General features: G+C 34.1%; 1 protein-coding gene across 4 annotated transcripts in view; it reads right to left on the bottom strand.

Annotated features, from left to right (window-relative positions):
* The window catches only part of LOC142152875 (protocadherin gamma-B7-like), a 420,392-nt gene that overhangs the window by 309,405 nt on the left and 87,673 nt on the right, over positions 1-23,314 (bottom strand). The gene's annotated exons all lie outside the window — the stretch shown is intronic.

The raw sequence follows: 23,314 nt of genomic DNA, 5'->3' as shown, positions 1-23,314 counted from the left end.
TAATCCAGAAAATGTCTGTGTCTCTTCTTGTAGCTCTGCAGTGTGTGTGAGTGATAAAAATACCAGTGGATCTCCAGTTCTGTATTTTTCTTCTTATTGGCAAACAGCGGTGCTCTGAGGTGCAATTGCTGAACTGCAAGTCTGAGAATTCATTAAAACAGCCAGTATTTTTTTAAAAAAAATTTAACTTATTTATGCCTGGTGAATTTAGTAAACCAAATCCACTATACAGAAACAAAAAAAGACATGAATTAAAAAAAAATCATAAATTTGCAATTGAAATAAACAGTGTTCTTTGCAACATTTATGCAGCAATAGTGCTATAGAAAAAGGAACAGCATGGTAAGTTAAACCTGTCATCACATTTTTAGAGCCATACGTTTTAACCTATGGCTAGTATTTCATTATTATATAAGTTAAACAAGTCTAAATTGTTTGTAAAGCAATAGGGAAGATCGGGTCTTGTACAGAAAGCTTAATTTAAATGTCAGAATGTATATTAAAATTTGGATAAGTTATTCATATGTAAACCGATGATGATGGAATTTGTACATAAGTAACAAATTCCAAGTTCACAGAGCTATATATATATGTCTTTTATACCGCTGGAACAGCTCTCTGACATTTTCAACAATTGTCACACTACTCCATCATTATCATCATTATTTATTAATATAGCACCACTAATTCCGCGGTGCTGTACTGAGAACTCATTCACATCAGTCCCTGCCCCATTGGAGCTTACAGTCTAAATTCCCTAATATAGAAACACACGCACACACAAACAGACAGAGAGGGAGACAGACAGAGAGGGAGAGACTAGAGTAAATTTTTTTTGATAGCAGCCAATTAACCTACCAGTATGTTTTTGGAGTGTGGGAGGAAACCGGAGCACTCTGAGGAAACCCACGCAAACACATGGAGAACATTCAAACTTCACACAGATAAGGCCATGGTCGGGAATCCAACTCATGACCCCAGTGCTTTGAGGCAGAAATGCTAACCACTAGGCCACTGTCCTCCCCCATTCTTGTTCACAGAAGTGATCACACATATGTTTTTTTGAAATTAAGTAGCAAATAGCATGTAAACTATATTGCATGTTTCTAATTAAAGAGTGCTATTGTAAAATCTACAAAGCGAAAAGTGCAAGGGTCACAAAGCTTTCCAATTGCTCTATTTTAAAAAGCGCATCCAGTATTTCGACACACATGCAACTCTTCTCCAAGGTTTCCTTGATTGTTGCTTATAAAATGAAATTCTATAAACATCCACCAATGAAGAGTCCAAAATAATTTCTAACCAGGGTATTTTTATTCTTAGTTCTCTTCAATTAAATACAATTTATCAAAAACTGTTAGGCAACCTATATTTGTAAAGATAAGTTTGTAAGTAACTTGCTAATTTTCTTCAAAGGTAATTCAATTGTTAAGAAGGTAAAAGTTAAAAAAAACACCTCTCAAACTACCTCTCAAGATACAGACCTATATTTGACACTCACACATTTAAATAAAAATTCTGCATTTAATCCATCATAAAATGTAAAATGTAAAATTTCTGTAGTCATTGACTTTTTAAAAAAATAACGTCATGAGCTGGGAGAATGCCATCCTATGTGATCAGCCAGACGAGGCTGCATTTTCATTTTTGCTCCTACCAACAACATTGATCCTTTTGTGGTTCCTCTCTTTTGACTCTCATCTATATAGTTTCAGTCTGTGGCTCATCGGGTACAACTGAAGAAGTAGTGTGTGGCATTCAGGTTCATTCCCCTATATGGAGAGACCAATGAGCGGGTGGTATTCTTATTTATACACAGTTTTTAATAGTTTTGATATTGGGTAATACCTTTTTTAGTTATTACCAATATTATTATTCATTTTAATTGTTAGGATTTGGAAATTTTTGGATTAGGCATCTATGTAATACTGTATGATAAATAAAGCTTAAATTGATGCTGAATCCACTAGGAATGTGTTTCTGGCAATCATTGTTAACCTTTGTTAAAAAATGTATTGCACACTTTTTATAATTCATAAGTGTAATTAACTTTATTGGTATGTATGTTCTAAGGTAAGCCGTCTCTTTGTTATATGATTTTCCATTTTTTTCAATTTTGGATATAACAACATGCTCTAGAAAGCTGCAATAATTTAATGTGCAGCTGTGTGGACATAATTAGTGAAAGGCTCTGATTGGCAGCTATTAAGAGGAGTATACTACTTAAACTCCTAAAACATGTCCATAGGTATCATTGAGGCAAGACTACTCTGGATTTGACAATTGATCCTGAACTTTCACACTTAGACTTGTTGCATTCTAAGTGTGACTGTTATCCTCATCTGGGTTCTTTTACAATTGAGAACGGAGGTCTTGTTATGACATCTGTTGAGCACTCACAGCACCTTTCAATAGCGCAGTAAACATCTGATCTGAAATTTTACACCGGCACAGCTGGCAGCGGGGATCCTGCATAACAGAGATTGGATACTGTGCCGGGGCACATAAAATGTCACTATAGTGCTGAAGTAGGAGAACTTCAGCAATTAAACAACACAAAGAGAGGCTTTCTTAATTCATCTATAATGGGACAAGGTGTTCCTAAGAAGCTACCTTGTAGATATTAATTATAATGGAGAGCTTCCCTTATCTGTGACATTAACATAGAATAAGAAATGAACTGGCCATTCACACTCTTACTTACTCTACACTTTCTGTACATTCCGTTTTTACTATTAAGGTTCCCACAGGTGCAGTGAGTAAATAATGAACCATTTGATCTGAGGTCTGTCTCTATTTCAGCATTAAGAATCACATTGAAGCAAGTTCTAAAAATAAATATTATATATGCACTAATAAAGTTTTTTTGCATATATATATACACTGATGTTACTGTAATCCAATCTAATTATATCATTATTCTTATACTAGAGTAGTCGATATATTGGATGCAATTCCGTATACTGTGTGGTCATTACCCTTTATAAACACGGGTAATTGATCCTTTTAGAACCTGCATTGCTAATGATATGATTTTCTGATACAAACCATATTAAACACTCACACAAATAAAGAAAAATTCTGCATTCAGACCAACTTTGGCCACAGCAATTTTATTGAAAATTTCCACAAAGAAATTTGGAAATATTGTGTAACAAAAGTCCCCAACACAAAAAAAAATACTTGACAACAATGGTATTACTGTATTGATGTTGATACATATAACACTTTAGATTCTAAACCAGCATTGTGTTTCCACACAAAACTAAACAATATGCTGGTTGAAGCTTCCGGCTTTCTTAAGAAAATATAATTAGATTTTTTGAATAATGAGTATCTGAGAATGTTTTTCTTTATTTCCAAAATTAAATAAGGATTAAAGTAATTCCTCTGGAATGTCAAACATTTCAGGTATATATCCCTTAACTGTGATTTAAGTACTTTCAGGAAAAAACCTAAAGGACAGCAAATGTGTCAGCATGCCTCCATTCCGAGTTCTGTGCATTGGTGAGGACAATTTTCATGACAATTTCCATGACTGAGGTATGTAATTAGAATAAGAACACTGGCAACAATATCACCTGCCTAATATTCCCTACCCAAATAATGTTACAGAACTAGATTTGTCATCAAATAGTAGGTAAGTCAATGTCTAAACTGTAAGCATATTTTTAAGAGCATGAAATCCTCAAATAAATTAATAATTAAAAAAAAAAGAGTTTTTAATTCCCAGCCACATATTTATATACAAAATTAATAGGCACTTATAGTGATCACACAGTCAAAGAGAGGGATGTTTTAGTACCAGAACTGCAAGTAACAGCAGAATCTTTTATTAATTAGACATTAGCACACAACGAAGATGTGTGAAAAAAATCAATTAATAAGCAAACTCGCAAATGCATTTGTGATTTTTCATTCTTGATTTGATTGCTGAGTTTGGGGACAACCTGTTGAAAACTATCAGCAATAAGATTTAAGGTTACTCTAGCTGTTAAAGAGCAGTATCCATTGGCTTTCACCTTCACCACAACCTTAAGATTCAATATAGCCCTTTATTAAAAGACACGTGGAGGGTAAATGTATCAAGGAGAGAGTTTCTGATGGGTTTGAAAAGTGGAAATGTTGTCTATAGCAACCAATCAGATTCTAGTTATCATTATGTAGAATGTACTAAATAAATGATAACTAGAATCATTGGTTGGTTGCTATAGTCAAAATTGGTTGATATATCTCCACTTTTCAAACCTGATGGAAGCTCTCAGCTGACACATTTACCATGTGATGTCCTGACTTCACTGGCATGTTCACTAATGCTAACTTTAGATGTTTCTAACACTTGTATAAAATGATAAGAAAAGCAAGCATTATATAAAGAGTCTGCATCAATGGCAACCACTTTAGTTAATAGAGAAATCAGAAGACCCACTATTTTTAGGTGATGAGTACAAGACGTTTGGTGCATTTTCATTTTTTTTCAAAACTCCTTGGACTGCTCATAATCAAAAGACAACTGAGTGCAGAGAATGTTAGTTTCTGTATTGATGAAAAGATGACACTAGTAGACCGTCTCTATATTTGCTGTAAAGGGAGTAAACAATTTTAGCATTGTTTTCATAATCAGAATATGAAGCTTGTATACTGTATATTGAGGCTCCTTGTAAATTATTCCTGGTACACAAGCAACCTAAGTAGATTTCATAAATATTGGTGAATTGCAATTAACATGTAAAAGTTGTCATCTTATTTTTAGATTAGTATTTTCAAACTTTGGTGTCTGCTTTACTATTACTTAAATGAAAAATACTGAAACAGTTCACAATAATAGGTTAGGTCTGGTTTGGCATAGATATCTGCACTTTTAGCACAGCTGCATAGGCAGCTAACATGCACATCAGTCATAGTGGAATTTGAACTCAAACATATCAGTTCAAAGAACAATAAAACTATCTCTTACACAACTGAACCAGCTCACTGACTTGTTCAATACTTGTCCAATGAAATGATCACACAAATGAGTTATGGGTTTAATTATCAAAAAAGCAAATCTACTACATTGCCTTTTGCTAAATAAACAGTGCCTTTGTAAAATCACACTGGGTTGCAAAAAGTACAAGGGGCACAACTTTTGCATAAAAGGATAAACCTAAAAATATCAAACTATTTTAATACAGGAGGCGTGGCTTGGCTGCCATTCTGAATGGCCACGTTTTAGATCTGCTTCGGACCAGTCTTGTATTTTGGGTCTTTTACAGGGGCTAAACTAGTTTGACTCTGAGCCCAGACTGGTACCTTTGCCTCCCAACACCAGGTGGTACAACCTGCACTTTCTGCGGACCGGATAGCATACTCCACCTCAACTGACAGACTTGCGGCCTAGGCAGTACCCCCAACTGTTACCAGACCTCTGTTGAGGTACCCTTAAAGCTGTGGGTCTCTAGCTGGCCTCCTCTGGTTTGCAATAGGGATTAGCAACAGACTCTTCTCCTCTGTGATGGGCTGTTTGCTGTGGGCATGCTGAGCTGCAGAAATAAGTAGGATCTGGTGTGAGGGACGGGGTTTGCCTCTGCTGCTGGGAGCTCTCACTTTGTCAGCCAAGCCGTCCCTGGAGAGACATGTCACACAGCCCAGTTTACTGATTGTGGGACTCTGGTAAACTGCCCCTCTGTCTCTGAGTTGTCTGTTCAAGGGCTGTGGATTCCCTGGAAAGCGCCAGCACCTAGTGCCCATCTGGGAGATGGGGTATCGTGGTCCTCTCTGCTACATCTTGTGTTGTATAACACACTCTCACTATCGCTATCAGCTCCAAACATGACTCCGTGGCCGGTTGATGGATACGTAAGTTGGATGCCTGGACTATGACCTGACCCTAACACCATACAAGCAGCACCGCTGGACCAGATCTACCAGGGACCTAACAGAAGCCTCGGCACCTACTTTACTGCACAGTCCCCCCAGGTATTTTCTGCATTCCTGTCCCATCATGTCATCTAAGAAAGTCAAACCTATCAAGTTGCCATCTCCTGTGAACTTTTTTGGAGATGGTTCTGGGACTTCCTAACGGGCTCAGGCCCGCTTGCTCCCAAAACCAGGCAAACAACCCCCCCAGCCTCCCCCTTTGCAAGAGCTATCAGACCCAGATATGGCTCAGTAGGACCCCTCATTAATCACCATTGATGACCCTGTCACCCTTAAATATATACAATCTCTTCTGACACCTCTGAAGTCCGACATTAATCTCTTTGACTGTCACTGAGTTTCTGGCGACAGTCAAAGAGATTAAATTTGGAGCTAGAACTGATCATCTCGAGACCAAAGTGGAGGAGCTGGAAAAGTTCTCTGCACACTCTGTTGCCCGACTTCAACAGGATTGGCCGAGGCCAAGTACTTGATGGTCTTCTCCTTCCCCTCCAGACACGAACCATCTTTCACAAACTGTGGTAGGCCCATCACATCTCTGTGGTCACCACAAACTGCTCTTATAATGTAGCATAATATTTTAAGCAGCAGGGTCCCAGGTTTCACTTTGCTCTGCCTATCTTCCCTGAGGCACACCATCGACTGGTTAGCTCGGTCTCTGTCCCTAATGCCTCTAGGAGACAGGTACGGTGCACGTTATAGTTTGTTGTTATGTTTTCTCCTGACACTTATTGCAATACCCTGAACCTGAATGTTTATGTTCTAAACAATGTTTTATTTTTTAGGATGACGGTTTTTGTTTTTGCTGCTTGTATATTCTACTGTTGTATTTACCAGTTACATTTAGGTATTTCCTTTTGAATGCCCTGGGGTCAGGACACCCAGGTCCAGACCCACGTCCCCATAATGCTGTTACTCGCGCTAGACTCCGAGAAGGCATTCGATAGAATTCATTGGGAATACCTGCAGGCCGTCCTTGCCAGGTTTGGATTTAGTGGCTTCTTCCTCCAGGCAATTTGTACCCTGTATAGCTCTCCCTTAGCCAGAGTCATCAGTAATGGATTACTTTTGATTACCAATAGAACCAGACAGGGCTGCCTGCTCTCTCCACTCATCTTCACACTGGCAATGGAGCCCCTGGCCAAATGGATCCGGACCACATCCACTATCACTGGCACTAGAATTTGGGAGATCCATCATAAGATCTATGGGGGTGGGTTTAGCGCCAGATAGACTTCTCTTGCTACAATCTACTTACAAATTTCACTGGTGTTCCTCATCTCTTAAATACTTTGGAATTCATATCCCATCCCATTCTAAAGATCTTATATACTGTAACTATACCCCCGTCCTGCAACAATTTACAGCCCTTACAACCTCATGGCAGAGTACGAGGTCTTGTGGCTCGGTAAGATAGCTGCACTCAAAATGATACTCTTGCCAAAAATCCTGTACCTGTTCAGGTATGCTCCAGTCTTAGTCCCCCGCTAAATACACAACAAATTTTACACGAGTGCCTTGAATTTTGTGTGGAGAGGCAAGCACCCCAGAATGGCTTGTTCATGTCTGTTCCGACCTAAATTAAGAGGTGGTGGTCTGCAGCTCCCGAACTGGAACTTTACTAACAAGACGCTAGTCTTGACCAGCTTAAGGACTGGACAGCTCTCCACCCTCGCAAACTATGGGTCTCTATTGAAGGCCAAGTGGTTTCCCTGCTCCCAATAGAGGACTTGCTTTGGCTAGATGGGAGGTCTAGGCCATCCACAGCGGCCCCACTGCCTAGTGTTAGAATATCCTTAGTGAGCTGGGATAAGATGGTTAAGACCATTCAGGACTTTTCCATCCCCTCCTCTCATCTCTCTCTTCTTGCAGTGGTGACATTAATTCCCGACGTGCGGCTGGTTCCTTGGATCTCCCGAGGTGTCACTAAGGTCTCAGATTTCTATAAGCAAGGTATCTTGGTCCCATTTTCCTCTTTCTGGGAGCGCCACCAAATCCCGACTGCGGACTTCTACAAATACCTTCGGGTACGCCATTGGATCCAGTTGCAGCAATCCTGCCCATACCCGCCACGCCCCCCCCCTGCCGCTTGTGAAGCAGTTGATATACTCACGTTCCCAAGCTGGGGGCATATCTGTTTGTTACCACTGTCTCTTGACAGAGCATGAGTATTGTAAATTGTAAGTTCAAGTGCAATGGGAAACTGATCTTGGTCAGCCCCTGACAGATGAGGTCTGGGACCATGTTTTCAAAAATGTTTACATCATGTTGAAATGTATCAATCACTCAGAATGCTCATTAAAATGATCAATAGATTACACTACAACCCTGTTAAATGTCATTAAATTTGGCCCTCGGTTTCTCAGCTCTGTTGGAGGTACTGCGGGGAAGCTGGATCCCTCTTTCATATTTTCTGGCCCTACCCCAAAATTAGATCTCTATGGGACGAAGTTTTTGGACTAATATGACAAGTAACATTGCTGTCAATTACACCGCATCCATCACTGGCCCTTCTCCAACTCTATCCAACAGACTTCCCGGCTCACCGCCGTTATGTCATGGGACACATATTAATTGCTGCTAGAGCGGCCATCGCTCAAGACTGGAAGAGCCTGGCTCTTCCCCCTCTCTCCAAAATTATAGCAAAAACTCAGCATAGCTATGTGATGGAAACTATAGACTTCAAACATTACAATTTAGCCCCCCTGATGAAGTGGTTCACTTGGTCTGATTACTATGCTACCCATAGGACTGCACTGTCGCCTTCTGGGTCCAACTAGGTTTGTACTATCTTCGACCTCCCTTCCGTAGGGGCCTATTGTGTGCCCCATCTGGTTAGCAGCTCCAGGATTTGACTCCATCCCTTATAACAACCCCCACAGCCTCCCCATTTTTATCCTTTAGCTTATACTATACCCCTGTCTATGTTCTTTTGAATTGAAATGTTTTTGTATGTGTTAATAATACCTGATGCTTTTAAATGCCACTTGACCTTTGTTCCTACATAGGTATATTTACTCTGTCATACCTCACTTATGTTATTTTTTGTGCTTTTTCTTTGGAGAATCTAATTAAAACCTTTTTGAGTTAAAAATAGATTTTAATACAAATTAATTACATTTATTTTGCAATAGCTAAATACTTTATTAAAACGAAATCAATCACTTCCAAATGTTTTTACCTATTAAAGATGTTGCTATCTGGAATTAAGTAATATCTATTTCTATTTAAAAATGTGATTTGAAAAGATAAAAGGAAAACCTTTGAAAATAAAGTTATGTATGGAATAAGAGCACAAAATTGCAATCCAATTATCCTTATAACAGCAACCTCCTATAAGTGTTTAAATAAATGTGTAATATATACACATACTTTGATAAATACCAATGCCTGTACATTTTGATATTTTTATCCTTATTATCACATGTTAGAATGAAGAAATTAAATTGACCTGTGATATAGTGTGAGAAATTGGAATACAGGTTCACAACATAGCAATTTTATATATTTTTTAAACAGACTTATCAAATTAAAATATATTTTTTTCAATATTAAAGGGATTTTTTATCAATCACAAATAAAAGTGTCAAACTTCCATTACATGATACAACATAGGATACTTGACATTTATAAAATAATCTCATGAGCTAGATGGATGCAATCTATTGCCCTTTGTAATCAGGTAAAGCTGCTCAAATTAGTGTTCTTCAATATATTTTCAAATAGGATGTTTGGTGAGTAGACCTGGTGGAATTTATTTCATAATGTCACAAGAGACAAAACTGGGTCCTACAAGATCTGCACAATCTAAGAATTTTTTAGAAGATGTTACCCATAAAAGCTAGGAATAAGTATTCACCACTGAAAGAGAAAGCATTTACAACTTCTACACTAAGAAGAAAGAGAGTGGTAACAGAAAAAGGGGCTATACGAAAAGAATCCCATTCACCAGAAAGGAGACCCACATAAATTCTAATCAGGGCATTTGTAATCTTAGCTCTTTTCAATTTAACAACCGTTACCTAAAACTATTATTCAAAGGTTTATCCTTTTGTTCCTAATAGAAACATTGATTCTTTTAGAACCTGTACTGGTAATAATAAGATTGCGCATTTAACTTGACAAAATATTTCTAAAACGATTATTCAATCCTTAGGAATTATGTAGATAAAAGTACAAAAAATATGTCTTAAACAATCTCTGAAGTTAGAGACCACATTTGACACACATATTTCAAGAAAAATTCTACATTCAATTACACTTTCGCTTTTATTGACACTGTCCACAAACTTGTCCAAGATAGCCTGGAAAATTGTGTAACAAACTGCTCAATAAAAAGTTAAAATAACTGAAGAAAAAAAGTCCTTGGAAAATTAATAGATAACCCTGATATTGCCATCAAACAAGCAGTTAAAGAGGGAATAGTTATTATTGATGCCAAATATTATCTAAACAAGAACAACTATCTGATGTTGGTACATACATGACTTTAAATTCTGATCCAGCTTTAGATTTTAAAGGAAAACCAAACAAAATGTTAGTTGAAACATTAAGCTCAGGTGATCTTAGCAAAAACTAAATTTATTTTTTGAATATTGATATCCACTTTACAGATAATTAATGTAACATTACTGTTCAGAGTTGGTCCATTGTCCCTTGCAGTTATTAGTATTAGAAACCCATTACGTTTATCATAATCAAATGATCTCTGAGCATAGAGAACTCCAGTTTCTATATTTATTGACAGATTGGAGGACACTGGGAGATCTTCTATATGTGTAAAGGTTTTCAGCCTTATCTCCAGTATCAGGATCTGAAGCTTGTATACTGTATATTGAGGCACCTGGTAAATTGTTCACTGGTACATAAGCAACATAAGGAGATTTCATGAACATTGGCAAATTGTCATTAACATCTGATATCTCCAATCTTATGGTTTCTGTACTGGAAAGTTGGGGATATCCTCTGCCAGTAGCTATAATTATAATGTTATAACAATATATGTTTTCTCTGACCATGGAACTTATTATCATAATTCTGTGATATCAAGTAGATGATGATATTAACTCAGAAGATGCTTTCTGAACATTTTGACAGTCAATGTTTGCATTGTCTCCAGAATCTTGATCATGAACTTCAATTAAAGCTGTCACTTAGGATATTAGTATAATAAAGTGATAGATATCTCAGGAGCATTGTCATTCTCATCGATCACTTCTATTGTTACCTTGAAATGGTCCACAAAGCCACCTCCATCCTTTGCTTCTGTTAATAATTGTGTATAACCTCAAATTCTAAGTAAGCTATAGTTTTTATTTCCCCAATTGTAGTAATACTAAACACTCCTGTATGATGTATCTCCCCTTATGTTTTTGAAAAAGAATATGTAATTTGTGCATTAAAGCCTTCATCTCTGTCACTTGCACTTACATGTAATAGAATAGAATTGACTGGGATATTTTCATTTATACTGGCTTTATATTCTCTATGAGAAAATATAGGAAAATTATCATTGACATCAGTAACAATAACCTTAATAAAAGTAATAGCAGATCACGCAGGATTTCCCCCATCCCAGGCTGTTAAAATGAATTCATGAATATTTCGTGTTTCGTGATCTAAAGGATTCCCTATTACAAGTTTTGGAAATTTACTCCCGTCTGGGTTAATGTTTTCACTCAGTGTAAAATGCTGATTGTCACTGAGCTTGTAAATCTGTACTGAGTTAATACCAATATCTTACACGCAATATAGTAGAATTGACTGGAGAATCTTCCTTTAAACTTATTTTATTAACTGGTTGAATAAATACAGGAAAATAATCATTTACACCAGTAACAATTACCTTTATTAAAGTAGTGCCAAATCTCACAGGCTTCCCCCAATCCTGGCTATTAAAATTTTTTTTTTGGTGTTTTTCTAACACTAGTTTTGGAAATTTATTTCCAACTGTGTTGGTGTTTTCACTCAGTCTAAAATGCTGTTTGTCACTGAGCTTGTATGTCTGTATTGAATTGAGATCAATATCTGAATCTACTAAATTATGCAATGCTGTGTTCTTGGTGAAATAGATACAATAATTTGGATTTTGAGAAATACACTGAATATTATCATTTACATCTTGAATTTGTCTATTGACACTGAACACATTTAAGAGATTTGCACCCACTAGATCAAAGGTTAGGAAGTAGGTAGCTGCTTTCCCACACAGTATCCTGTCCTTAACATATAGATTTCTATGATCTATTTTTACATAGAAATAATTCTCTGAATACATGTGATATAATTCTAGTTTTCTAGATGAGAGCTATTTAATATTCAATCCATGGTGTTCTGCAATTTTTGCTATAAAGGAGTCTTTTCTCATTTATTTTACAATGGAATTATGAATCTGACCAGATACTGCATGGCAGATAAGAAAATAAGAAGGGAAATATTACTTCATATTTCTGTGTACAAGGTTCCATCTCAGTCGTTCTCAGATTCTCAAGTCCCCAGGAGCCCTTTTTTTTTTTCACAAATATTTATTTTAGTGATCCAGATAGTTCATATGAAAGGGTATTGTATTATTATACTGGCACCTATATTAGCATGAAAAATAAAATATAACCATTTCTAAATTCATAATCCAATAGATAGAATAACAAAAACCCAGTGCCCTATGGATTCGAAATCCAGAAAATGTATGTACCTCTTCTTTCAGATCTGCAGTGTATGTGAGTGATGAAAATACTAGTAGATTCCCAGTTATCCTTCTACTTCTTATTGGTGAACTGCTGTGCTCTCAGGCGTTAGTAAGGAACTGCAATACTACAATATTATTTTTCAATTTAATGTGTCTCTACCTTTTATATAAACAAATGCAAAATATTCTGTATTATGAAATTAATAGACAAATTTATAGGTATAGCAAAGTAGCAAGAAATGTCTACCATGTGTATAAATATAAATAATCTGATTCAAATTATGTACAAATCAAAAACAAATAAATATAGACAAACTCAATTAAATAATGGACAATTTTACATACTGTATATTCTTTTCTTCTTTCTTGCAAACAATTTTATTGCAATTCACTTGAATAGTCTCACAAATATTTTTGTCTGTATCATGTGGATTAAATTATACTGTTAAACAAAACATATTGTCTGAGCAAGAGTTAGCTTTTATTGAATTTATTTCAACCTTTCTACTCTTGCAGTGGGATTACCTGGATACAGATAACAGTACTTAAACTGCACTTTACCTATATTATAGAACAATGTTAAGTGATTCATCATCACCATCATCATCAGCAGCTACTTATATACTGAATTCAATATAAAGACAAAATCAACACATGGCTCAGATTTTTTTTTTTAATATTACCCCCGATATAACAGGTATCTAACAATGGGATAAATTAAATATAATACTTGATTTAATTCTTTTGGTAAATATAATGCCTTCATATACCATTAAACTATTCCACTGATAAGCTCATTCTTCCACAGGAAAAGCCCCTGTATTTCAATATTTTTGCTTTTTTAAAAAAATGTAGAAAATGAATTACAGCTAGCAACCCAATAAATGGGACTTGTGCTGTTAGGATGGTTTTCTATAACCCACTTTTGCCAAATAGCTATGTATATTTTCCATGCAAGAATTTTGATTTTTAAGTTCTAAGATGAACACTATTTCCTTATTTTGTTGCCAAAGGAAATAAATTATAAGGAAATATATTACTCATGTACAACCTATTTACTAATAATCAGCAATAGATTCGGCTTTCTATCACTGCTTATCTCAGCAAGAGAGAACCTCTGACTATCATGAGCAGAGTAGACTCACATTTTGATGCGCTCTAGTTTAATTCCCTCTGTGCTGCATAAACACATTGCACACTGGATATTGGTGGTTACTCAATCACTCATAAATCATCTAATAACATTTTAATAGTATACAGGTATTTTTATTTGCATGCCTGATCTACAAAGCCAATTTATAGCACCCAATTTCCAGTGAGCATAGCTGAATATAAACATGGTAATCAAAGTAATAGATACGGTAAACATAGCAGGAGTGGACTTTTCAAGCAAAATTACTATATTGACTATAATTACAGCATGTGTATGTCTAAATTGAATTTCAAAAAATGCATAACTATTTCAGTACTTGCAGTTTTAACATATATAAAAAATGTATACTTAATAAATGCGTTAATATAGAAACAATGTTAGTGACAACTTGTACATCTTATCATCATTATCTGGTTTACCTTATTATTTGCTTATTCTGTGGATAGATCCATGTTTATGGATATTCATTTACTGTTGCTTTTACAATAATCCACTAAATAACATTTACAGCATATTCTATATTATTTATATTTTTTTTATCATATTAAGGTATGAGGAACCTTTTTGGCAATATTTGGCACACTTGCCTCACCAATTAGCGACCTGAATATTACACCCTTTCCACTAAAGTGTCTTGTAGCAGTTTGAGTTATATGCAGCATATAAAGCATGCTATTGTCTGTTTCATCAACCAGCATTCTGTAAACATATTTTGAAAATTACATAGCTGCTTCAACTAACTAAATCCCATTTGTAGTAGTAGAATATATCTTTAAATACAATATTTGCAAATGTGGCCATCATATTGTATGCATTTAATTAGTAGTATAATTAAGCCCATTTAGTGCACATCTTGGATATTATACATAATACAATTTTTATAAAAAGGGGGGATTAATGCTACAAATAAAACAAAAAGACTACATATAGTCATAGTTTATTTTAGAATATGTAAATAACCACAATCTAAAATATAGAGATCAAGCATTGGACATAACAAAATATAGATTTATAGCAATTTATGGTTATAAAATTATGTAATGCAATATACATTAATTTATATTCTTATCATATTTGACATATGCAAGAATATAATTATTTACAGAAATTATACAATTAAAATTTACATTAAAGTGGTTTCTCACTTTAGGACGAATTAGGACGAATAACCTTTAATCTAGTGATTTTAATTTATTAATTTGTACCTGCCACTTACAACTTTTAAGAAGTACATTATTTTTTTGACTTCTAGTTTTCTGAGGCCTCGCAAAGTAAATTACCAAATGCAAAATATTGCCTGTTTTGCATGTCAACTAAGGGTGCTAACTTTAATTTATATTTCCTAAGTAACTCTTGTAATTATATCCTATATTATTGTAACTCTATGTGAACTTGAGAGTGAAATTATGGCAATATCCTTACTTTAGCGCACTTAGGAACATATTAAAAGAGCTATTTCAAATTATAATTTGATTAGAATACATAATTAAAATCTTGTAATGCAGGTCTATATTATAGATTAAAATGATCCTCTAAATCATCCAATATGGTGAATTCATTTGTCAATACAAAACAAAGGCTAAATATAAACTTTTGTGGTTATCAGTAACAGAAACTACCCTGTACAGTGCTGAAATGTATATTTTAAACTATCATTCCCAAGTACTGAATTATCAATGACATATTCCACAGTGATATTTTAATTTAGTGTTATACAGGTAAATTAATTATACAAGAATCCAAAGCCATAAACATTGTAAAGATAGGGCAGCGGAAAAGTTCCATCACTATACAAGGGAAGCTTTCTGGGAATAACTTAAGAATATAGATTTCTACATAGAGATGTAAAGACTGGTGACAATTTGAATCCTTTTATTTTTATATAAAAACCACCATAATAGTTGCAATAAATATCAAGGGAATCAGTGACAGAATGACAAGTAAATAAAGTTGCATGTTTGATTAAAGACCTTCAAACCTTTCATGGGTATATAGTTTGGGGACCACCTGTTGAAAATGAACTGCAGTAACAAAGCTAAAAGTGAATGTAGATGAGAGATAGGTGCCTCTATTACCCTTTACCATTAACAAAACCTTGTGCATTGACTGATGATGAAAGGTTGCAACAATGAGACTTAGGTGACTGCAGCTGAGAGGGAGGGGGTCTCCATTGTCTTTCACCATTACCACAGCCTTGTTTATATATATATATATATATATATATATATATATATATACACCTCTCATGAAAGACACATGATGTCCTGATTTCAACTATGTGCTGACTAATCATAAAATGAGATAGTTCTGATACTTGTATGAAGTGATATGAGAGCCACACTTTATGTTCAAAGTCTACTACAATCCACAAAACATCATCTCCAACATGACCAGTCCACGACCTCTACATGGTGAAGGGAACACAATTTTTGGTGCACTTTCATTCAATAATCTATAACGATTAATATTAAATTGCTACTCAGAGATGGAAGTCAATTGCCTTTTGTTACTTGTATTGATCAAATGATCTCTAAGCATATAGAACTCTAGTCTCCATATTGATGGAAGGAAAAAAGGATGCCGAACGTTCTTCTGCGTATTTACTGGTAATGTAATAAATAATGGAATACATAATTTTAACCTTATCTTTGGTATCAAGGTTTGAAACTTGTACATTGTATATTGAAGCCCCAGGCAAATTGTTCAAGCAAAATGAGTAGATTTAAAAAACAAATACTGGTGGATTGACATTAATGTGTAATATCTTTAATCTTATGGTTCTTGCACTGGAAGGTATAGAGCAACTGCTGTCTGTAACAAAAATTGTGATATAACTTTGTACTTTCTGTCCATAGCTGTAGCAGAAACAATATTATAAAATGTACTATATAATAATATTAGAGCATTTTTCTATGAATTCACAGTCAACTTTTCCATTTACATCTGAATGTGGTAAAGAATAATTCACAATCATTATAATCTATTATATATATTAATACCTTGGATTGGATAAGACATCCCAATTCTTGGCTTGTAAAGACATTTCAAATTCTAAGATTGTTTTTAAGTTGTTATTTCACCATTTGAAGGATGAATTTCAAACACATATGTATGGTGGAAAATCCTAAAATACTAAGCACTTTGGTATTACCTGGAATATTCTTTTTTATATTCATTTTATATACATTTTGAGAAAATATAGGAAAATTGTAATTTACAATGGTAACAATGAAATTCATTAAAGACGTATCAATTCTATACAATTAATGCTGTAAAACTATTTTGTCTTCCCAATTGAAAGGTTTCTCAAACGCAAACTCTAGAAATGCAATCAGGATTGTGAATGTCAGTGAGATATATTACTTATAATTGAGCTTGTATGCATGAACTGAATTAATACCCCTATCCGCATCGTCTGCATTTGATAAAAAATAATCTTACTACCATTGAAGGGGATTCTAGACTTTCTATAGTAATTTAATGAAAACTATTGTAGAATTATCATGTATATACTGAATTACATGGTATCACTAAAAAATGTAAGGGGGTTCAAGACACAGCATCAAAGCATTAAATGCGAGGAATGCATTTACTATATAAATTTCCACCCGTGTTTCATCCTTTGAAACATGATCAAGTTCTCATTTTTTTCTGGTTGAGAGCTGTTTAATATCTAATAAACTTACTGGTCTATCTCTGTATTATATCCAGCCTGGGGTCTTTGTAATATTTTCTGTAAAATAGCATTGTTTTAATTTCTTCTACAATGGATTAGTGACTCTGACCAGAGGCTAAATAACACAGAAGGTAGGAAGAAAAATAATAATTGTCAAATGATTTCTCTGTAGTTTTGCATATTTGGTTTTATTTTCCATCATTTAGCAGCTGAAATGTTCCAGCAAATAATCCAAAGCAGAATGGTAGTGCTGAATCCAGTTTTTGGGCTGGTGCAACCAGATATGTTGTGTTCTTTGTAGGAAGAAATCAGAAAGTAGCTGTGTCTCCTCTTGTAGTGTAGTGTTAGTGATGAAAATACCAGTAGACCTCCAGTTCTGTATTTTTCTCCTCATTGGTTAAGCAGCATTGCTCAGAGGTAAACCTGCAACATTGCAGTACTAAGAGTTTTTCTTTTAAGCCACTTCATACATTAAATAAATCGTTATAATGCACACAAAGTAAATTGTGCAATACATTTAAAATATTGATCAGTTGTAGTCTATTGATATAAGTATTTCAGCAAAAAAATCTTTAAAGACATAGATGCAGAGCCCATAAAATGGTTATTGCACACTCTCCTTATGTAACCAAATAGTATTTATTATGTTTTTATACTTCTGAGATTCCTACATGAGTCACTTAGCACACTTCACATGTACCTCTTACAGGTACTTTGCCATCAATAATAAAATGAAAACGGAATTGATGAAACTGACAAAAAAAGATATGGCAGTATACATTGTCAACAAAACATTGGCATAGTTCAATTATAATTTTTTTATGTATTCTTTTAAATATAAATACAATTTTAATATACAGAATGACAAAATAAAAGAAGCACTTTGAAGTACATTATACTTGTGAGCAAGGCCATTTGTTAATACCCAGTTTAGTCTTATTACTTTATTTGATCCCAATTTTAAAGCCCCACAGGGTATGATGGAGCTATAAAAATATATTTTAATAAATTATGTTAATAATTGACTAATTTTCAATTGTAAATGGAAGCAATTTGCAAGATACATTTAATAATACACTTAAGGTGGTGCAAAGTTAAGCAAAAATAATTTTTCATGCTCAAAAAAAAGAAATTCAAACTGTTATTTAAGTTTGTGTTTGAAATTACCTAAGTTAAGTTAATTTTTCTACCAATTTTTTTTCAAGAGATATTTGATCCCAACATTTGCTTCTACCATGAGCAGAGTCAATTTACAGCATAAACTCACAATAAATCAAACAAGCACTCATTTTTAGTTTGTTAAAAATATAAAAATTGTTTCTATACTATCATACAGCTATTGCACAGAACTTTGCCTCTAGCAGTTTATTAGGTAGCTTGGTAAATATTTTGCAACAATGACTGTGAGATAGTCTTACCCTCCATTGTACTGGAATAATAAGCACCATCTGAACACGGAACAAAGAAACTCAGTCCCCATAATGGGAACTTCAGTCCTCAAAACAGAAGCTGGAAAATGCAAATATTGCTTTTTTTCCTTAAGTGAAATGTGACTAAATAGTGTCAAATTTATATTTTAGAATCATATTTAGCGCAATAAATCAAGTTAATAAATACAAATGAAGTTATTTAATTATTTTGAAGTGCATAAAAAATTATTCAAATACAGACTAGTTGACAACAACATCATAAACTACTTTTTATTAACTAAAAGTAATCCCAACATAGAGTTGTGTGTAAAATACTTTGCAAGCTAAATGTAAATATGGAAATGATTTGCCAGCTAAGCTAAAATTTATTGCAATAATTTTGAACCCGAGGGGCAAAATAGTTTTATCAAAATGTTTATGTTTATGACCATAAGTAATATAAATTTACATAAGCAATACAAGTAATTTCAATAAATATAATAGTTTGAAATACCTAAACCGTACAGTAATGGCCAAAAGTTTGAGAATGACACAAATATTATCTTTCACAAGAATGCATGCCCATCAGTCAGAATGTGGCCCAGAAGTTGATTGACAGCATGCCAGGGTGAGTTGCAGAGGTCTTCAATAAGAAGGGTCAACACTGCAAATAAGGACTCTTTGCATAAACTAAATCTAATTGTCTATAAAAGCCTTTGACACTTATGAAATGTTTGTAATTTTACTTCAGTATACCATAGCAACATCTGACAAAAAGGTCTAAAAACACTGAGGCAGCAAACTTTGTGAAAACCAATACTTGTGTCATTCTCAAAACTTTTGGCGATGGCTGTATAATACTGCTGGCAGGCTTGTTTACCTTTAAATCTCCATTTTCAAATCCTGAATCATCAGCATCAATGAGATTATTCACAGGAACATTTTGATTTGATTTCATTGTAAACAGAGTCACTTCGGATGACCCCAATGAAAACAAACATTATATGAATAGGGCAGAGGTAAAGTTCCATCACTGTACATAGAGATCATCCTGGGATTAACTGGAGGATACAAACTTGTACTTTGAATTCTTGCATTTTGATACAACAACCAACAAAAAATGTACAATATATAGGAAGGAAATCAGAGATAGCGCAATAACTAAGTATAGTCGCTAATTAGATTGATAATCTTCTTCATTGAGTTGACTATTTATTTTGGGAGCAACATGTTGAAAAGTCTCTGCAATAACTATACTTAATGTGACTGTAGCTGAGAGAGAAGGGTCTCCATTGTCTTTCACAAGCTACAGTATGTTGCACAATTATGACAATTCAATAATATAAATACCTGCAAACTAATGATAAAGTGAAAAGGCTCTGATACTCATAGAGGAAAGCGAGACAAGCCTTATGTCCATTGTTAACCATAGCTATTGAAGAACCTTGTAGAATTGTCTCAGCATCTGTAGCTTGTATATTAAAGTCCCTGGTAAATTGTTCACCACATAAGCAGATTTCATAAACACTGGAGGTGATTGCCTGTCAGTAGATTAAATTGTGATATTACAAGATACAATCTATATAAACTGGGGTGACAGTTCTATAATATCGTGTGGATGATGATGAGAACTCAAAAGAGGCTTTTTCATTTATTTCCCAGAAAATATCTAATTTTACACTGAAATTTTAATAGTGAACTTAGATCAAAACTATCACTGTCCCTGGTGTGGAATTCTCAGGAAGACAATTAACCGATTAATATCTAAGATGCATTGTCATTCTTATATATCACTTCTATTAATAATTGTATTAATACCACCCTCCCTCCTTTATTGTACAGACAGTTCATCTGTTTTTGTAACCTCAAAATCTAATTTTTATTTTAGGTTTTATTTCTGCCCTTCTAGGGTTAATTCTGAACACATCAGTATGGGAGACTCTTACACTAGTTTACATTTTTTCAGTGTAAATTAGAATTTAGAATTACATCCACTCACAAAATGTCATAACTAAAAGTTTAAAACTTGACTATAAAAGTTGTGTAACATGTAATCTGATAATCCAGTTTTATTTCAAACATTTTAGTGTGTAAAAATCATAATGAGTTATGAAAATTTCATATGCAATTTACCAAGTCATTTTACAAATATTTACTAATAAAGGCTAACTTTGAATGGTCTCTTGGAATGCCAAAACCCTTTTACACATGTTGCCTTATCACATATAATAAATATCCCTTGAATAACAGCAAACCCCCTTTGATCCAGATATGCAGTAAATTGCACTTATAAAAGAGGCAACTTGACTGTTTATCAATGAAAGACATACATATTTCTGTTCCAAAGTGGCCGGCCTTTGTGCTTTTTGGTGTACTACTACTACACAACAAAATGATTCAGCCAGCCACACCCAGATTTCCTTCACAAGAAAGACCCAAAGTGATATTCACTATTTAACAGCTGCTGCACATGTATTACAATTGCAACACTTCAAACATTGTGAAAACCATTCAATTTCTAAAATGCAAAGATTAACCCTAAGCGGTACTCACTAAATATACATAGACTATATAATGATCAGACACTATTTGTTCTACCATAACATGATTGGCTTAGATTTTTTGAAAAAATAAATTCCCCCACTCCTTAGTAAACTGATTATTTCAATTAGAATTAAATCTATTTTTTAAGTATTTAAAAACTTCAGTTTGAACATTCTATGCTAGAGTAATTTTGTATCTTAGTAATACTGTTGCTTTTTTATCACACATTATTAGTTTATATGTTATCACTTTGCTCTTAAACAATTTAAGTATGATAGGAATGCTGCATTGGTCACAGGATATTATGTCACAGCTCATACAAATACTTATCCAAATATTTATAATATATGTTTATTAACACTAGTACTCCTCATGTTAATTGACTGTTAACAGCATTAAACACAAACTTTACTAGATACACATTTCTCTCCTAGAGAATTAGAATGCTGTCAAAAGGAGGAGGTGATTGTATGATGCCAAACTGAACAAATGGTAGAAAGCATTTAATAACTATTACATAAATAAATAAATAAATAAATAAATAAATAGGTGAATGACTCCTCTGAATGGCTGTTTCAGAGTCTGGATGTGGCTCATTAACATGTTATTTGTAAAAAAGATGCTTGAAAGAAAACAACAATGTGCACAAACAGTACATACAGAGTAATAAAGAACATTGCAATTGTGTAGGTTTTGATTTATAAATTAAAATTTTAGGTTTGGAGAACTGTGAATCTCCCTTAAATTGGTACCATACATAACAGGTGAGTTTATTTTCCGCTAAATTCATTTGTAAAATTTCTATTGCTTTTGAGGAAAAATGAATTGTTATTTTGAGTGTAAAATTTGCTTACATTGCAAACCTGTTCCTTTTATTAATTTGTATATTTTTTGGCATTTACTTTTTAGAATCAACATTTTACCATTCATAATCAAACTCCTATTAATAAAGTTTAAATTCAGGATTACCAAGTCAAAAATGGCAATTTTTTTCAGCAATCTCTAGTTAATTTAAATTAACAATAATTTTTGATGATGATGATGATGGTGATGTCATTATTACAGTACATAGGATTTCTAAATGTGTTTGAATGGCATACTTCTCTCATTTCTGTTACATTAACAAAATTCAGACAAAATAGTCTTATAAGCTATAGCACAAAACTATGTCTACTCAACCAGAAAGAAAAATAATTTATAAATGTGTTAAAGCCTTGCATAAATAGCACAGACATAAACACAAACCTATACATATATTGTAGACCTCTCACCTTTGTAACATTGGTTAACTCATTTTCCTCTGCACTTTCAACAAGTACTGAATCATCAGCATCAATGAGATTATCCACTGGGATATTTTGACTTGATCCATTGTGTTAAAAGTCACCTTCAGATGAATCAATGGCCACACACACATTGTATGAATAGGGCAGAGGTAAAGTTCCATCACTGTACATGGTGAGCATTCTGGGATCAATTTGAGGATACATGTTTGCAGCTAGAGAACTAAATGTTGATGATGATTTTGATTTTTTGCATTTTGACATTATAGCCAATGTAACAGTTATAATAAATAAGAATGTAATTTGTGCTAGGGCAATTACTAAGTATAATTGCACAATTGATTTAGAATGTTCTTTGTAAATTGGATTACTTAATTTGGGAACAATCTGCTGGAAATTATCTGCAACAAGATTTAATGTAACTGTCACTGATAGAGAGGGGTCTCCATTGTCCTTCACCATCACCACAACCTTGTGCTTCGATATATACCCTTCTCCTGAAAGACACGTGATGTCCTGATTTCACCTGTGTGTTGACTAATGATGTAGTGAGTTGAGTCTGACAAGTGATAAGAGAGCCAGGCATTATATCCTGAATCTGCATCCATGGCAACCACCATAGTTATTAAAGAACCTTGTTTGGAT

The sequence above is a fragment of the Mixophyes fleayi genome, chromosome 4 (genome assembly GCF_038048845.1).
Source record: "Mixophyes fleayi isolate aMixFle1 chromosome 4, aMixFle1.hap1, whole genome shotgun sequence".
NCBI lineage: Eukaryota > Metazoa > Chordata > Amphibia > Anura > Limnodynastidae > Mixophyes > Mixophyes fleayi.
This window is presented reverse-complemented; position numbering and strand designations above follow the sequence as displayed.